The sequence below is a fragment of the Oncorhynchus masou genome, unplaced genomic scaffold (assembly GCF_036934945.1).
Source record: "Oncorhynchus masou masou isolate Uvic2021 unplaced genomic scaffold, UVic_Omas_1.1 unplaced_scaffold_2016, whole genome shotgun sequence".
NCBI classification, from domain to species: Eukaryota; Metazoa; Chordata; class Actinopteri; order Salmoniformes; family Salmonidae; genus Oncorhynchus; species Oncorhynchus masou.
The window spans coordinates 1-20,236 of NW_027008505.1; positions in this window are offsets into that span (position 1 = coordinate 1).

Genomic DNA, 20,236 nt, shown 5'->3' on the forward strand with positions numbered 1-20,236 from the left:
TCATTCTACTATCATTCTTCTATCATTCTACTATCATTCTACTATCATTCTACTATCATTCTACTATCATTCTACTATCATTCTACTTGCCATTCTACTATCATTCTACTATCATTCTACTATCATTCTACTTGCCATTCTACTTGCCATTCTACTATCATTCTACTTGCCATTCTACTATCATTCTACTATCATTCTACTTGCCATTCTACTATCATTCTACTTGCCATTCTACTATCATTCTACTTGCCATTCTACTATCATTCTACTTGCCATTCTACTATCATTCTACTATCATTCTACTTACCATTCTACTATCATTCTACTATCATTCTACTTGCCATTCTACTATCATTCTACTTGCCATTCTACTATCATTCTACTATCATTCTACTATCATTCTACTTGCCATTCTACTATCATTCTACTATCATTCTACTTGCCATTCTACTATCATTCTATCATTCTACTATCATTCTACTATCATTCTTCTATCATTCTACTATCATTCTACTATCATTCTACTATCATTCTACTTGCCATTCTACTATCATTCTACTACCATTCTACTATCATTCTACTTGCCATTCTACTTGCCATTCTACTATCATTCTACTTGCCATTCTACTTGCCATTCTACTATCATTCTATCATTCTACTTGCCATTCTACTATCATTCTACTTGCCATTCTACTTGCCATTCTATCATTCTACTATCATTCTACTTTCATTCTACTATCATTCTACTATCATTCTACTTGCCAATCTACTATCATTCTACTTGCCATCCCTTGGCAATGACAAGGAGTATAATGATGGCACAAAAGACAAGACAATTTGTAAGTCGCTCTGGATAAGAGCGTCTGCTAAATGACTTAAATGTAATGTAAATGTAAGACTGGATTTCAGGCTGTTGATCCAAGTATTACTAGTAAACAAACAGCATGAGTTGACTGTGCGTTGTGGTGTGACTATGCACTCCGGCGAGAGGCCCTGGGGCACGCTGGAGCAACGGAGTCTCCCGTCTCGGTTGTGGATTAACTGAAGAAATCTGCTTCAGAAATGTAGCAATAAAAAGCAGCATGGTGCCAATAGCACGAATGACTGGACTGGTTTGTGTGGCATTACAACTCACACCTTCTCCCATATCTTCATTCCTGAGTCCAATTCTCTACCAAGGTCTGAACTCTTCATCACATTAAGACAAAAGTTCTGAACTCTTCATCACATTAAGATAATGCGCCTCTCAAGGATAGCAGGGTTTTCCAAGGTGACGTCTAGTGCCTCTCAAGGATAGCAGGGTTTTCCAAGGTGACGTCTAGTGCCTCTCAAGGATAGCAGGGTTTTCCAAGGTGACGCCTAGCGCCTCTCAAGGATAGCAGGGTTTTCCAAGGTGACGTCTAGTGCCTCTCAAGGATAGCAGGGTTTTCCAAGGTGGCGTCTAGCGCCTCTCAAGGATAGCAGGGTTTTCCAAGGTGGCGTCTAGCGCCTCTCAAGGATAGCAGGGTTTTCCAAGGTGACGTCTAGCGCCTCTCAAGGATAGCAGGGTTTTCCAAGGTGACTTCTAGCGCCTCTCAAGGATATCATGTCCAAGGTGACGTCTAGCGCATCTCAAGGATATTATGTCCAAGGTGATGTCTAGCACCACCCAAGGATAGCAGGGTTTTCCAAGGTGACGCCTAGCACCTCCCAAGGATAGCAGGGTTTTCCAAGGTGACGTCTAGCGCCTCCCAAGGATAGCAGGGTTTTCCAAGGTGACGTCTAGCGCCTCCCAAGGATAGCAGGGTTTTCCAAGGTGACGTCTAGCGCCTCCCAAGGATAGCAGGGTTTTCCAAGGTGACGTCTAGCGCCTCCCAAGGATAGCAGGGTTTTCCAAGGTGACGTCTAGCGCCTCCCAAGGATAGCAGGGTTTTCCAAGGTGACGTCTAGCGCCTCCCAAGGATAGCAGGGTTTTCCAAGGTGACGTCTAGCGCCTCCCAAGGATAGCAGGGTTTTCCAAGGTGACGCCTAACGCATCTAAAAGATAGCAGGGTTTTCCAAGGTGACGCCTAGCGCATCTCAAGGATAGCAGGGTTTTCCAAGGTGACGTGTAGCGCCTCCCAAGGATAGCAGGGCTTTCCAAGGTGACGTCTAGCGCCTCTCAAGGATAGCAGGGTTTTCCAAGGTGACGCCTAGCACCTCCCAAGGATAGCAGGGCTTTCCAAGGTGACGTCTAGCACCTCCCAAGGATAGCAGGGTTTTCCAAGGTGACGTCTAGCGCCTCCCAAGGATAGCAGGGTTTTCCAAGGTGACGTCTAGCGCCTCCCAAGGATAGCAGGGTTTTCCAAGGTGACGTCTAGCGCCTCCCAAGGATAGCAGGGTTTTCCAAGGTGACGTCTAGCGCCTCCCAAGGATAGCAGGGTTTTCCAAGGTGACGTCTAGCGCATCTCAAGGATAGCAGGGTTTTCCAAGGTGACGCCTAGCGCATCTCAAGGATAGCAGGGTTTTCCAAGGTGACGTCTAGCGCCTCTCAAGGATAGCAGGGTTTTCCAAGGTGATGTCTAGCGTCTCTCAAGAAGGGGGGGGGACTGATGGATGGAAATGGCCAAGTGATAGAAAATCTAATAGAAGTTAAAGTTAAAGATATGATGGCCGAGGGACTAGGATCGATGCAGCCACAAGGAGAGAATCTGCCTTCGACCTCACTCTGGTATCTAGTGATGGCCCAAGGGACCAGGAATCTGTGAGTGGGAGGTATGGGAGGAGTCGACAGTAGGGAGTGATCACTACTATGCACAGTAGGCTGGAGGGAGGTGTCAGTGGATGGAGTAGGCATGTGGGTGTTAGGAAGGGCAATGTGGGATCAGTTTCAGGAGCTGATGAGTGAACAGGTGATGGCTCGGGTGGAATGAGAGGGGATGTGGAAAGTATGAATAACTGGTGAGAACAGCGTTAGTGGGGGCAGCTACTGAGGCGATACCTAAGAGTTCAGGGAGGAGGAGGAGGAAAGCAGTCCCATGGTGGAAGGAGGAGTGTGGAGTAGGAACTGGGCGTTTAGAGTAATGAAAAGGACAGAGACCTCCATCAGTCTGGTTCAGTATAAACAGGCCCTGGTGAGGAGAACTATCCCTCAGTCTGATTCAGTATAAACAGGCCCTGGTGAGGAGAACTATCCCTCAGTCTGATTCAGTATAAACAGGCCCTGGTGAGGAGAACTATCCCTCAGTCTGGTTCAGTATAAACAGGCCCTGGTGAGGAGAACTATCCCTCAGTCTGATTCAGTATCAACAGGCCCTGGCCCTGGTGAGGAGAACTATCCCTCAGTCTGGTTCAGTATCAACAGGCCCAGGCCCTGGTGAGGAGAACTATCCCTCAGTCTGATTCAGTATCAACAGGCCCTGGTGAGGAGAACTATCCATCAGTCTGGTTCAGTATAAACAGGCCCTGGTGAGGAGAACTATCCCTCAGTCTGATTCAGTATCAACAGGCCCAGGCCCTGGTGAGGAGAACTATCCCTCAGTCTGGTTCAGTATCAACAGGCCCTGGTGAGGAGAACTATCCGTCAGGCAAAGAGGTTGTGTTGGTGTCGGTTCTGTGACACCATTGGAAGTGCGACAGCTGTGGGAGAAGTGTGCGGGATGATTAAGAGGATGAGTGGGGTCAGAAGGGAGTGGGAAGGATGTGGCAGTAACAGATGAGGAGAAGGCAGAGATGATGGCCAAAGTGTTTGTCCAAGTGAATAGCTCTGCAAATTTGTCAGAGGAAGGGCAGAGGGGGAGAGAGAGAGAACGAGAGAGGAGCTTCCTGGAGTGTTGGATAGGAGGGAGGATGTAAATGATGCGTCGAATGCGTCATGGCTGAGGTGAAAAGGGCAATAGGTACGGCTGGGTTAACTTCACCTGGGAAAGATGAGGTGTGTTATATTATGTTGGCCCATCTTAGCGATGAGGCACTCGATACGGTATTGGTGTTGTACAACAACAGAGTGTGTGAGGAGGGGAAACTACCAGGCAGCTGGAAGAAGGCAGTAGTGGTACCAATCCGGAAGCCAGGAAAGGACCCAATGAGGCCAACAAGCTATCGGCCAATAGCTTTAACATCACATGTATGTAAGATTAAGAACTATGGACACGGTGCTCTGATTGGAAGGAGAGGTCAGGAAGGGGAGGGGAACTATGGACCCAGTGCTCTGATTGGAAGGAGAGGTCAGGAAGGGGAGGGGAACTATGGACCCAGTGCGCTGATTGGAAGGAGAGGTCAGGAAGGGGAACCATGGACCCAGTGCTCTGATTGGAAGGAGAGGTCAGGAAGGGGAGGGGAACTATGGACCCAGTACTCTGATTGGAAGGAGAGGTCAGGAAGGGGAGGGGAACTATGGACCCAGTGCTCTGATTGGAAGGAGAGGTCAGGAAGGGGAACTATGGACCCAGTGCTCTGATTGGAAGGAGAGGTCAGGAAGGGGAACTATGGACCCAGTGCTCTGATTGGAAGGAGAGGTCAGGAAGGGGAACTATGGACCCAGTGCTCTGATTGGAAGGAGAGGTCAGGAAGGGGAACTATGGACCCAGTGCTCTGATTGGAAGGAGAGGTCAGGAAGGGGAACTATGGACCCAGTGCTCTGATTGGAAGGAGAGATCAGGAACGGGAGGGGAACTATGGACCCAGTGCTCTGATTGGAAGGAGAGATCAGGAAGGGGAACTATGGACACAGTGCTCTGATTGGAAGGAGAGATCAGGAAGGGGAACTATGGACCCAGTGCTCTGATTGGAAGGAGAGGTCAGGAAGGGGAACTATGGACCCAGTGCTCTGATTGGAAGGAGAGATCAGGAAGGGGAACTATGGACCCAGTGCTCTGATTGGAAGGAGAGGTCAGGAAGGGGAACTATGGACCCAGTGCTCTGATTGGAAGGAGAGATCAGGAAGGGGAACAATGGACCCAGTGATCTGATTGGAAGGAGAGGTCAGGAAGGGGATCTATGGACCCAGTGCTCTGATTGGAAGGAGAGGTCAGGAAGGGGAACTATGGACCCAGTGCTCTGATTGGAAGGAGAGATCAGGAAGGGGAACTATGGACCCAGTGCTCTGATTGGAAGGAGAGGTCAGGAAGGGGAACTATGGACCCAGTGCTCTGATTGGAAGGAGAGATCAGGAAGGGGAACTATGGACCCAGTGCTCTGATTGGAAGGAGAGGTCAGGAAGGGGAACTATGGACACAGTGCTCTGATTGGAAGGAGAGGTCAGGAAGGGGAACTATGGACCCAGTGCTCTGATTGGAAGGAGAGGTCAGGAAGGGGAGGGGAACTATGGACACAGTGCTCTGATTGGAAGGAGAGATCAGGAACGGAAGGGGAACTATGGACCCAGTGCTCTGATTGGAAGGAGAGATCAGGAAGGGGAGGGGAACTATGGACACAGTGCTCTGATTGGAAGGAGAGATCAGGAACGGAAGGGGAACTATGGACCCAGTGCTCTGATTGGAAGGAGAGGTCAGGAAGGCTCAGGTGAACAAGGAGACTGTTGTAGCTGTATTTTTTTATGTGGAGAAGGTGTATGATATGATGTGATGTGGAGAAGGTGTATGATGTGATGTGGAGAAGGTGTATGATGTGATGTGGAGAAGGTGTATGATGTGATGTGGAGAAGGTGTATGATATGATGTGGAGAAGGTGTATGATGTGGAGAAGGTGTATGATGTGATGTGGAGAAGGTGTATGATGTGATGTGGAGAAGGTGTATGATATGATGTGATGTGGAGAAGGTGTATGATATGATGTGATGTGGAGAAGGTGTATGATGTGATGTGGAGAAGGTGTATGATATGATGTGGAGAAGGTGTATGATGTGATGTGGAGAAGGTGTATGATGTGATGTGGAGAAGGTGTATGATATGATGTGGAGAATGTGTATGATATGATGTGGAGAAGGTGTATGATATGATGTGATGTGGAGAAGTTGTATGATGTGATGTGGAGAAGGTGTATGATATGATGTGGAGAATGTGTATGATATGATGTGGAGAAGGTGTATGATATGATATGATGTGGAGAATGTGTATGATGTGATGTGGAGAAGGTGTATGATATGATGTGGAGAATGTGTATGATATGATGTGAAGAAGGTGTATGATATGATGTGGAGAAGGTGTATGATATGATGTGGAGAATGTGTATGATATGATGTGGAGAATGTGTATGATATGATGTGGAGAATGTGTATGATATGATGTGGAGAAGGTGTATGATATGATATGGAAGGAGGGTTTGCTAATCAAGCTTGATATTATGGGGGTAGGAGGAAGAACGCACCACTGGATAAAGGACTTCCTGTTTGGAAGGTCTATCCAGGTGAGGGTGGGGAAGTCTCTATCACCCAGCTACCCTGTGGATAACGGTACACCGCAGGGGAGCGTGATTAGTCTACTGTTGTTCTCAATCGTGATCAATGATGTTTACTCTCAGGTACGGACGGATATTGGGAGGTCGTTATTTGGAGATGATGGCGCCTTATGGAAGAGGGGAAGAAATGTGCCATACATAGTCAGGAAGGTACAGGAAGTGATTGATGAGGAAGAGCAGTGGGCATTAATGTGGGGATTCAGGTTCTCTGTAGAGAAAACTCAGACAGTGTTCTTTACCAGGTGGTAGGTGGGAGATGAGGTATGCTTGAGGTTATATGGGAGAAACTTGGAAAGGGTGGGGGCCTTCAGGTTCCTTGGGGTAAACTTTGACCCTAGACTGACCTGGGCAGAACACATTGAGAGAGTGGTGGAATAGTGTAAGAAGGTGCTAAATGTGACGCGCTGTCTGACGGGTGAAGGAGTGGAGGGTCCCGGTGTTCCTCATTGAAGACCAAATATGTTGCATTGATCCGGTCTGACAGGGAAGGAGTGGGGGGGGGGGGGGCGTGTTCCCCCTCGTTGCACTGATCTGATCTGTAATAGACTGTGGCAGCATAGTGTATGGGTCAGCATCCCGGACATCATTGGAAAGTCATACAGGGGCAAGGAGTAGTGGGACGTTTCGTACCTCCCCAGTGTCTGCACTTTAGGTGGAGATAGGGGGGGATATGCAATTGCAGATTAGGGGACAACAGCTGGCAATTCATTATGGTGTCAACCTACAGGGGCATGGGGTGTCTCATCCTGCGAAAGGGATTTTACAGGCATGCTGGGAACATGAGCGAAGACAGAACACAAGCTTTTGGTAGGTGCGGTAATACACAGATGTAGGAGATGGGACTGTAAGGAAGGGAGTTTTGGCCAACAGTAGCTATTCCTGTAAATCAACCATGGCTACTCCCGCCTCCAGTAGTTAATCTAGAAGTGTTGGAGAGACTAGGGACAGATAGGGAGGGAGTTGATCCATCTGGAGAGACTAGGGACAGATAGGGAGGGTGTTGAACCATCTGATTGGAGAGACTAGGGACAGATAGGGAGGGAGTTGATCCATCTGGAGAGACTAGGCAAAGATAGGGAGGGAGTTGATCTATCTAGAGAGACTAGGGACAGATAGGGAGGGTGTTGAACCATCTGATTGGACTACAGAAAGATAGGGAGGGTGTTGAATCATCTGATTGGACTACAGAAAGATAGGGAGGGTGTTGAACCATCTGATTGGAGAGACTAGGGACAGATAGGGAGGGTGTTGAACCATCTGATTGGACTACAGAAAGATAGGGAGGGTGTTGAATCATCTGATTGGACTACAGAAAGATAGGGAGGGTGTTGAACCATCTGATTGGAGAGACTAGGGACAGATAGGGAGGGAGTTGATCCACCTGGAGAGACTAGGGACAGATAGGGAGGGAGTTGATCCATCTGGAGAGACTAGGGACAGATAGGGAGGGTGTTGAACCATCTGATTGGAGAGACTAGGGACAGATAGGGAGGGAGTTGATCCATCTGGAGAGACTAGGGAGAGATAGGGAGGAGTTGATCCATCTGGAGAGACTAGGGACAGATAGGGAGGGAGTTGATCTATCTGGAGAGACTAGGGACAGATAGGGAGGGTGTTGAACCATCTGATTGGACTACAGAAAGATAGGGAGGGTGTTGAACCATCTGATTGGACTACAGAAAGATAGGGAGGGTGTTGAACCATCTGATTGGAGAGACTAGGGACAGATAGGGAGGGTGTTGAACCATCTGATTGGAGAGACTAGGGACAGATAGGGAGGGTGTTGAACCATCTGATTGGAGAGACTAGGGACAGATAGGGAGGGAGTTGATCCATCTGGAGAGACTAGGGAGAGATAGGGAGGGAGTTGATCCATCTGGAGAGACTAGGGAGAGATAGGGAGGGAGTTGATCCATCTGATTGGACTACAGAAAGATAGGGAGGGTGTTGAACCATCTGATTGGACTACAGAAAGATAGGGAGGGTGTTGAATCATCTGATTGGACTACAGAAAGATAGGGAGGGTGTTGAATCATCTGATTGGACTACAGAAAGATAGGGAGGGAGTTGATCCATCTGATTGGACTACAGAAAGATAGGGAGGGTGTTGATCCATCTGATTGGACTACAGAAAGATAGGGAGGGTGTTGAACCATCTGATTGGACTACAGAAAGATAGGGAGGGTGTTGAATCATCTGATTGGACTACAGAAAGATAGGGAGGGTGTTGAACCATCTGATTGGAGAGACTAGGGACAGATAGGGAGGGAGTTGATCCACCTGGAGAGACTAGGGACAGATAGGGAGGGTGTTGAACCATCTGATTGGAGAGACTAGGGACAGATAGGGAGGGAGTTGATCCATCTGGAGAGACTAGGGAGAGATAGGGAGGGAGTTGATCCATCTGGAGAGACTAGGGACAGATAGGGAGGGAGTTGATCTATCTGGAGAGACTAGGGACAGATAGGGAGGGTGTTGAACCATCTGATTGGACTACAGAAAGATAGGGAGGGTGTTGAACCATCTGATTGGACTACAGAAAGATAGGGAGGGTGTTGAACCATCTGATTGGAGAGACTAGGGACAGATAGGGAGGGTGTTGAACCATCTGATTGGAGAGACTAGGGACAGATAGGAGGGTGTTGAACCATCTGATTGGAGAGACTAGGGACAGATAGGGAGGGAGTTGATCCATCTGGAGAGACTAGGGAGAGATAGGGAGGGAGTTGATCCATCTGGAGAGACTAGGGACAGATAGGGAGGGTGTTGAACCATCTGATTGGAGAGACTAGGGACAGATAGGGAGGGAGTTGATCCATCTGGAGAGACTAGGGAGAGATAGGGAGGGAGTTGATCCATCTGGAGAGACTAGGGACAGATAGGGAGGGAGTTGATCTATCTGGAGAGACTAGGGACAGATAGGGAGGGTGTTGAACCATCTGATTGGACTACAGAAAGATAGGGAGGGTGTTGAACCATCTGATTGGACTACAGAAAGATAGGGAGGGTGTTGAACCATCTGATTGGAGAGACTAGGGACAGATAGGGAGGGTGTTGAACCATCTGATTGGAGAGACTAGGGACAGATAGGGAGGGTGTTGAACCATCTGATTGGAGAGACTAGGGACAGATAGGGAGGGAGTTGATCCATCTGGAGAGACTAGGGAGAGATAGGGAGGGAGTTGATCCATCTGGAGAGACTAGGGAGAGATAGGAGGGAGTTGATCCATCTGATTGGACTACAGAAAGATAGGGAGGGTGTTGAACCATCTGATTGGACTACAGAAAGATAGGGAGGGTGTTGAATCATCTGATTGGACTACAGAAAGATAGGGAGGGTGTTGAATCATCTGATTGGACTACAGAAAGATAGGGAGGGAGTTGATCCATCTGATTGGACTACAGAAAGATAGGGAGGGTGTTGAACCATCTGATTGGACTACAGAAAGATAGGGAGGGTGTTGAATCATCTGATTGGACTACAGAAAGATAGGGAGGGTGTTGAACCATCTGATTGGAGAGACTAGGGACAGATAGGGAGGGAGTTGATCCATCTGGAGAGACTAGGGACAGATAGGGAGGGAGTTGATCCATCTGGAGAGACTAGGGACAGATAGGGAGGGTGTTGAACCATCTGATTGGAGAGACTAGGGACAGATAGGGAGGGAGTTGATCCATCTGGAGAGACTAGGGAGAGATAGGGAGGGAGTTGATCCATCTGGAGAGACTAGGGACAGATAGGGAGGAAGTTGATCTATCTGGAGAGACTAGGGACAGATAGGGAGGGTGTTGAACCATCTGATTGGACTACAGAAAGATAGGGAGGGTGTTGAACCATCTGATTGGACTACAGAAAGATAGGGAGGGTGTTGAACCATCTGATTGGAGAGACTAGGGACAGATAGGGAGGGTGTTGAACCATCTGATTGGAGAGACTAGGGACAGATAGGGAGGGTGTTGAACCATCTGATTGGAGAGACTAGGGACAGATAGGGAGGGTGTTGAACCATCTGATTGGAAAGACTAGGGACAGATAGGGAGGGTGTTGAACCATCTGATTGGAGAGACTAGGGACAGATAGGGAGGGTGTTGAACCATCTGATTGGAGAGACAACAGAAAGATAGGGAGGGTGTTGATGTGTTGAAACAAATCCCTATACTTTAATATCACATCAAAATAATGTTTCAACACATGTAGATGAGTACTGGGCTGTTTTGGTTTACAGAGTCAATTCGCCCTTTATACAAAACATGTAACATTGGACTAAGGAGTAACGTTTGGCTCCTTGAGTGAAATACTGGACTAAGCCATTAGCTATATGACCACATCAACAGTCTGTAACAGGACATCCAGGTTCTGGTTAATAGTCATATGAAGACATCTGGATATTGTGTATGAGGATTTTGTGGCCATATACACAGATGGTTCAAGGAGATTCAAGGACAGGCAGTTCTGGGTCAACATCTGTAGTGCAGGAATGTGGGGTGGAAGTCAGGAAATGTATTACAGATCGTCTGGCTGTATATACGGCGGAGCTGATGGCCGTACTGTTGGCCTTGCAGTGGGTGGAGGAAGTCAAGACAGACAGTAGTTATTTGCTCTAATTCATGTGCATTGTTGATGAGTCTGCCGTCCTTTAGGTCAGTTAGCAGACAAGACCAGCTTTATGAGGTGCTACAACCCCATAGCAGGATTAGACAGATGGGTATACAGATAACATTGACTTGGGTCCCAGCATATGTGGGGTGGAGGGGAACAAGGCAGCTAATGTAGGGGCTAAACAAGCACTTAATAGTGGGGATGTTGATGTTGTAGTTTCAATGAGCAAGGCAGAGGCAAAAAGCCTGATATGGACAGTGATGGTGTAGAGATGACAGGTTAAAAGCCTGATATGGACAGTGATGGTGTAGAGATGACAGGTTAATAGCCTGATATAGACAGTGATGGTGTAGAGATGACAGGTTAAAAGCCTGATATAGACAGTGATGGTGTAGAGATGACAGGTTAACAGCCTGATATAGACAGTGATGGTGTAGAGATGACAGGTTAAAAGCCTGATATAGACAGTGATGGTGTAGAGATGACAGGAGCAGGTTAAAAGCCTGATATAGACAGTGATGGTGTAGAGATGACAGGAGCAGGTTAACAGCCTGATATAGACAGTGATGGTGTAGAGATGACAGGTTAACAGCCTGATATAGACAGTGATGGTGTAGAGATGACAGGAGCAGGTTAAAAGCCTGATATAGACAGTGATGGTGTAGAGATGACAGGAGCAGGTTAACAGCCTGATATAGACAGTGATGGTGTAGAGATGACAGGTTAACAGCCTGATATAGACAGTGATGGTGTAGAGATGACAGGTTAAAAGCCTGATATAGACAGTGATGGTGTAGAGATGAAAGGAGCAGGTTAACACCCTGATATAGACAGTGATGGTGTAGAGATGACAGGTTAAAAGCCTGATATAGACAGTGATGGTGTAGAGATGACAGGAGCAGGTTAAAAGCCTGATATAGACAGTGATGGTGTAGAGATGACAGGTTAAAAGCCTGATATAGACAGTGATGGTGTAGAGATGACAGGTTAAAAGCCTGATATAGACAGTGATGGTGTAGAGATGACAGGTTAACAGCCTGATATAGACAGTGATGGTGTAGAGATGACAGGTTAATAGCCTGATATAGACAGTGATGGTGTAGAGATGACAGGTTAATAGCCTGATATAGACAGTGATGGTGTAGAGATGACAGGAGCAGGTTAACAGCCTGATATAGACAGTGATGGTGTAGAGATGACAGGAGCAAGTTAAAAGCCTGATATAGACAGTGATGGTGTAGAGATGACAGGAGCAGGTTAACAGCCTGATATAGACAGTGATGGTGTAGAGATGACAGGTTAAAAGCCTGATATAGACAGTGATGGTGTAGAGATGACAGGTTAACAGCCTGATATGGACAGTGATGGTGTAGAGATGACAGGAGCAGGTTAACAGCCTGATATAGACAGTGATGGTGTAGAGATGACAGGTTAACAGCCTGATATAGACAGTGATGGTGTAGAGATGACAGGAGCAGGTTAACAGCCTGATATAGACAGTGATGGTGTAGAGATGACAGGTTAAAAGCCTGATATGGACAGTGATGGTGTAGAGATGACAGGTTAAAAGCCTGATATAGACAGTGATGGTGTAGAGATGACAGGTTAACAGCCTGATATAGACAGTGATGGTGTAGAGATGACAGGAGCAGGTTAATAGCCTGATATAGACAGTGATGGTGTAGAGATGACAGGAGCAGGTTAACAGCCTGATATAGACAGTGATGGTGTAGAGATGACAGGAGCAGGTTAATAGCCTGATATAGACAGTGATGGTGTAGAGATGGCAGGTTAACAGCCTGATATAGACAGTGATGGTGTAGAGATGACAGGAGCAGGTTAACAGCCTGATATAGACAGTGATGGTGTAGAGATGACAGGTTAACAGCCTGATATAGACAGTGATGGTGTAGAGATGACAGGTTAACAGCCTGATATAGACAGTGATGGTGTAGAGATGACAGGTTAAAAGCCTGATATAGACAGTGATGGTGTAGAGATGACAGGAGCAGGTTAACAGCCTGATATAGACAGTGATGGTGTAGAGATGACAGGTTAAAAGCCTGATATAGACAGTGATGGTGTAGAGATGACAGGAGCAGGTTAACAGCCTGATATAGACAGTGATGGTGTAGAGATGACAGGTTAATAGCCTGATATAGACAGTGATGGTGTAGAGATGACAGGTTAAAAGCCTGATATAGACAGTGATGGTGTAGAGATGACAGGTTAACAGCCTGATATAGACAGTGATGGTGTAGAGATGACAGGTTAACAGCCTGATATAGACAGTGATGGTGTAGAGATGACAGGTTAATAGCCTGATATAGACAGTGATGGTGTAGAGATGACAGGTTAAAAGCCTGATATAGACAGTGATGGTATAGAGATGACAGGAGCAGGTTAACAGCCTGATATAGACAGTGATGGTGTAGAGATGACATGTTAACAGCCTGATATAGACAGTGATGGTGTAGAGATGACAGGTTAACAGCCTGATATAGACAGTGATGGTGTAGAGATGACAGGAGCAGGTTAACAGCCTGATATAGACAGTGATGGTGTAGAGATGACAGGAGCAGGTTAATAGCCTGATATAGACAGTGATGGTGTAGAGATGACAGGTTAACAGCCTGATATAGACAGTGATGGTGTAGAGATGACAGGAGCTGGTTAAAAGCCTGATATAGACAGTGATGGTGTAGAGATGACAGGTTAACAGCCTGATATAGACAGTGATGGTGTAGAGATGACAGGTTAACAGCCTGATATAGACAGTGATGGTGTAGAGATGACAGGAGCAGGTTAACAGCCTGATATAGACAGTGATGGTGTAGAGATGACAGGTTAACAGCCTGATATAGACAGTGATGGTGTAGTGATGACAGGTTAAAAGCCTGATATAGACAGTGATGGTGTAGAGATGACAGGTTAAAAGCCTGATATAGACAGTGATGGTGTAGAGATGACAGGTTAACAGCCTGATATAGACAGTGATGGTGTAGAGATGACAGGAGCAGGTTAACAGCCTGATATGGACAGTGATGGTGTAGGGATGACAGGTTAACAGCCTGATATAGACAGTGATGGTGTAGAGATGACAGGAGCAGGTTAATAGCCTGATATAGACAGTGATGGTGTAGAGATGACAGGAGCAGGTTAACAGCCTGATATAGACAGTGATGGTGTAGTGATGACAGGTTAAAAGCCTGATATAGACAGTGATGGTGTAGAGATGACAGGAGCAGGTTAAAAGCCTGATATAGACAGTGATGGTGTAGAGATGACAGGAGCAGGTTAAAAGCCTGATATAGACAGTGATGGTGTAGAGATGACAGGTTAACAGCCTGATATAGACAGTGATGGTGTAGAGATGACAGGTTAAAAGCCTGATATAGACAGTGATGGTGTAGAGATGACAGGAGCAGGTTAAAAGCCTGATATAGACAGTGATGGTGTAGAGATGACAGGTTAACAGCCTGATATAGACAGTGATGGTGTAGAGATGACAGGTTAAAAGCCTGATATAGACAGTGATGGTGTAGAGATGACAGGTTAAAAGCCTGATATAGACAGTGATGGTTTAGAGATGACAGGTTAATAGCCTGATATAGACAGTGATGGTATAGAGATGACAGGAGCAGGTTAAAAGCCTGATATAGACAGTGATGGTGTAGTGATGACAGGTTAAAAGCCTGATATAGACAGTGATGGTGTAGAGATGACAGGTTAAAAGCCTGATATAGACAGTGATGGTGTAGAGATGACAGGTTAACAGCCTGATATAGACAGTGATGGTGTAGTGATGACAGGTTAATAGCCTGATATAGACAGTGATGGTTTAGAGATGACAGGTTAATAGCCTGATATAGACAGTGATGGTATAGAGATGACAGGAGCAGGTTAAAAGCCTGATATAGACAGTGATGGTGTAGTGATGACAGGTTAAAAGCCTGATATAGACAGTGATGGTGTAGAGATGACAGGTTAAAAGCCTGATATAGACAGTGATGGTGTAGAGATGACAGGTTAACAGCCTGATATAGACAGTGATGGTGTAGAGATGACAGGAGCAGGTTAACAGCCTGATATAGACAGTGATGGTGTAGAGATGACAGGTTAAAAGCCTGATATGGACAGTGATGGTGTAGAGATGACAGGTTAAAAGCCTGATATGGACAGTGATGGTGTAGAGATGACAGGTTAACAGCCTGATATAGACAGTGATGGTGTAGAGATGACAGGAGCTGGTTAAAAGCCTGATATAGACAGTGATGGTGTAGAGATGACAGGTTAACAGCCTGATATAGACAGTGATGGTGTAGAGATGACAGGTTAACAGCCTGATATAGACAGTGATGGTGTAGAGATGACAGGTTAACAGCCTGATATAGACAGTGATGGTGTAGAGATGACAGGAGCAGGTTAAAAGCCTGATATGGACAGTGATGGTGTAGAGATGACAGGTTAACAGCCTGATATAGACAGTGATGGTGTAGAGATGAAAGGAGCAGGTTAACAGCCTGATATGGACAGTGATGGTGTAGAGATGACAGGTTAACAGCCTGATATGGACAGTGATGGTGTAGAGATGACAGGAGCAGGTTAACAGCCTGATATGGACAGTGATGGTGTAGAGATGACAGGTTAACAGCCTGATATAGACAGTGATGGTGTAGAGATGACAGGAGCAGGTTAACAGCCTGATATAGACAGTGATGGTGTAGAGATGACAGGTTAACAGCCTGATATAGACAGTGATGGTGTAGAGATGACAGGAGCAGGTTAAAAGCCTGATATAGACAGTGATGGTGTAGAGATGACAGGTTAACAGCCTGATATAGACAGTGATGGTGTAGAGATGACAGGAGCAGGTTAACAGCCTGATATAGACAGTGATGGTGTAGAGATGACAGGTTAACAGCCTGATATAGACAGTGATGGTGTAGTGATGACAGGTTAAAAGCCTGATATAGACAGTGATGGTGTAGAGATGACAGGTTAAAAGCCTGATATAGACAGTGATGGTGTAGAGATGACAGGTTAACAGCCTGATATAGACAGTGATGGTGTAGAGATGACAGGAGCAGGTTAACAGCCTGATATGGACAGTGATGGTGTAGGGATGACAGGTTAACAGCCTGATATAGACAGTGATGGTGTAGAGATGACAGGAGCAGGTTAATAGCCTGATATAGACAGTGATGGTGTAGAGATGACAGGAGCAGGTTAACAGCCTGATATAGACAGTGATGGTGTAGTGATGACAGGTTAAAAGCCTGATATAGACAGTGATGGTGTAGAGATGACAGGAGCAGGTTAAAAGCCTGATATAGACAGTGATGGTGTAGAGATGACAGGAGCAGGTTAAAAGCCTGATATAGACAGTGATGGTGTAGAGATGACAGGTTAACAGCCTGATATAGACAGTGATGGTGTAGAGATGACAGGTTAAAAGCCTGATATAGACAGTGATGGTGTAGAGATGACAGGAGCAGGTTAAAAGCCTGATATAGACAGTGATGGTGTAGAGATGACAGGTTAACAGCCTGATATAGACAGTGATGGTGTAGAGATGACAGGTTAAAAGCCTGATATAGACAGTGATGGTGTAGAGATGACAGGTTAAAAGCCTGATATAGACAGTGATGGTTTAGAGATGACAGGTTAATAGCCTGATATAGACAGTGATGGTATAGAGATGACAGGAGCAGGTTAAAAGCCTGATATAGACAGTGATGGTGTAGTGATGACAGGTTAAAAGCCTGATATAGACAGTGATGGTGTAGAGATGACAGGTTAATAGCCTGATATAGACAGTGATGGTATAGAGATGACAGGAGCAGGTTAAAAGCCTGATATAGACAGTGATGGTGTAGTGATGACAGGTTAAAAGCCTGATATAGACAGTGATGGTGTAGAGATGACAGGTTAAAAGCCTGATATAGACAGTGATGGTGTAGAGATGACAGGTTAACAGCCTGATATAGACAGTGATGGTGTAGTGATGACAGGTTAATAGCCTGATATAGACAGTGATGGTTTAGAGATGACAGGTTAATAGCCTGATATAGACAGTGATGGTATAGAGATGACAGGAGCAGGTTAAAAGCCTGATATAGACAGTGATGGTGTAGTGATGACAGGTTAAAAGCCTGATATAGACAGTGATGGTGTAGAGATGACAGGTTAAAAGCCTGATATAGACAGTGATGGTGTAGAGATGACAGGTTAACAGCCTGATATAGACAGTGATGGTGTAGAGATGACAGGAGCAGGTTAACAGCCTGATATAGACAGTGATGGTGTAGAGATGACAGGTTAAAAGCCTGATATGGACAGTGATGGTGTAGAGATGACAGGTTAAAAGCCTGATATGGACAGTGATGGTGTAGAGATGACAGGAGCAGGTTAACAGCCTGATATAGACAGTGATGGTGTAGTGATGACAGGTTAAAAGCCTGATATAGACAGTGATGGTGTAGAGATGACAGGAGCAGGTTAAAAGCCTGATATAGACAGTGATGGTGTAGAGATGACAGGAGCAGGTTAAAAGCCTGATATAGACAGTGATGGTGTAGAGATGACAGGTTAACAGCCTGATATAGACAGTGATGGTGTAGAGATGACAGGTTAAAAGCCTGATATAGACAGTGATGGTGTAGAGATGACAGGAGCAGGTTAAAAGCCTGATATAGACAGTGATGGTGTAGAGATGACAGGTTAACAGCCTGATATAGACAGTGATGGTGTAGAGATGACAGGTTAAAAGCCTGATATAGACAGTGATGGTGTAGAGATGACAGGTTAAAAGCCTGATATAGACAGTGATGGTTTAGAGATGACAGGTTAATAGCCTGATATAGACAGTGATGGTATAGAGATGACAGGAGCAGGTTAAAAGCCTGATATAGACAGTGATGGTGTAGTGATGACAGGTTAAAAGCCTGATATAGACAGTGATGGTGTAGAGATGACAGGTTAATAGCCTGATATAGACAGTGATGGTATAGAGATGACAGGAGCAGGTTAAAAGCCTGATATAGACAGTGATGGTGTAGTGATGACAGGTTAAAAGCCTGATATAGACAGTGATGGTGTAGAGATGACAGGTTAAAAGCCTGATATAGACAGTGATGGTGTAGAGATGACAGGTTAACAGCCTGATATAGACAGTGATGGTGTAGTGATGACAGGTTAATAGCCTGATATAGACAGTGATGGTTTAGAGATGACAGGTTAATAGCCTGATATAGACAGTGATGGTATAGAGATGACAGGAGCAGGTTAAAAGCCTGATATAGACAGTGATGGTGTAGTGATGACAGGTTAAAAGCCTGATATAGACAGTGATGGTGTAGAGATGACAGGTTAAAAGCCTGATATAGACAGTGATGGTGTAGAGATGACAGGTTAACAGCCTGATATAGACAGTGATGGTGTAGAGATGACAGGAGCAGGTTAACAGCCTGATATAGACAGTGATGGTGTAGAGATGACAGGTTAAAAGCCTGATATGGACAGTGATGGTGTAGAGATGACAGGTTAAAAGCCTGATATGGACAGTGATGGTGTAGAGATGACAGGTTAAAAGCCTGATATAGACAGTGATGGTGTAGAGATGACAGGAGCAGGTTAAAAGCCTGATATAGACAGTGATGGTGTAGAGATGACAGGTTAAAAGCCTGATATAGACAGTGATGGTGTAGAGATGACAGGAGCAGGTTAACAGCCTGATATAGACAGTGATGGTGTAGAGATGACAGGTTAACAGCCTGATATAGACAGTGATGGTGTAGAGATGACAGGAGCAGGTTAACAGCCTGATATAGACAGTGATGGTGTAGAGATGACAGGAGCAGGTTAAAAGCCTGATATAGACAGTGATGGTGTAGAGATGACAGGTTAACAGCCTGATATAGACAGTGATGGTGTAGAGATGACAGGTTAACAGCCTGATATAGACAGTGATGGTGTAAAGATGACAGGAGCAGGTTAACAGCCTGATATAGACAGTGATGGTGTAGAGATGACAGGTTAACAGCCTGATATAGACAGTGATGGTGTAGAGATGACAGGTTAACAGCCTGATATAGACAGTGATGGTGTAGAGATGACAGGTTAAAAGCCTGATATAGACAGTGATGGTGTAGAGATGACAGGAGCAGGTTAACAGCCTGATATAGACAGTGATGGTGTAGAGATGACAGGTTAACAGCCTGATATAGACAGTGATGGTGTAGAGATGACAGGTTAAAAGCCTGATATAGACAGTGATGGTGTAGAGATGACAGGAGCAGGTTAAAAGCCTGATATAGACAGTGATGGTGTAGAGATGACAGGTTAAAAGCCTGATATAGACAGTGATGGTGTAGAGATGACAGGAGCAGGTTAAAAGCCTGATATAGACAGTGATGGTGTAGAGATGACAGGTTAAAAGCCTGATATAGACAGTGATGGTGTAGAGATGACAGGAGCAGGTTAAAAGCCTGATATAGACAGTGATGGTTTAGAGATGACAGGTTAATAGCCTGATATAGACAGTGATGGTTTAGAGATGACAGGTTAATAGCCTGATATAGACAGTGATGGTGTAGAGATGACAGGAGCAGGTTAAAAGCCTGATATAGACAGTGATGGTGTAGAGATGACAGGTTAAAAGCCTGATATAGACAGTGATGGTGTAGAGATGACAGGTTAAAAGCCTGATATAGACAGTGATGGTGTAGAGATGACAGGTTAAAAGCCTGATATAGACAGTGATGGTGTAGAGATGACAGGTTAACAGCCTGATATAGACAGTGATGGTGTAGAGATGACAGGTTAATAGCCTGATATAGACAGTGATGGTGTAGAGATGACAGGAGCAGGTTAATAGCCTGATATAGACAGTGATGGTGTAGAGATGACAGGTTAACAGCCTGATATAGACAGTGATGGTGTAGAGATGACAGGTTAATAGCCTGATATAGACAGTGATGGTGTAGAGATGACAGGAGCAGGTTAATAGCCTGATATGGACAGTGATGGTGTAGAGATGACAGGTTAACAGCCTGATATGGACAGTGATGGTGTAGAGATGACAGGTTAAAAGCCTGATATAGACAGTGATGGTGTAGAGATGACAGGTTAACAGCCTGATATGGACAGTGATGGTGTAGAGATGACAGGTTAACAGCCTGATATAGACAGTGATGGTGTAGAGATGACAGGAGCAGGTTAACAGCCTGATATAGACAGTGATGGTGTAGAGATGACAGG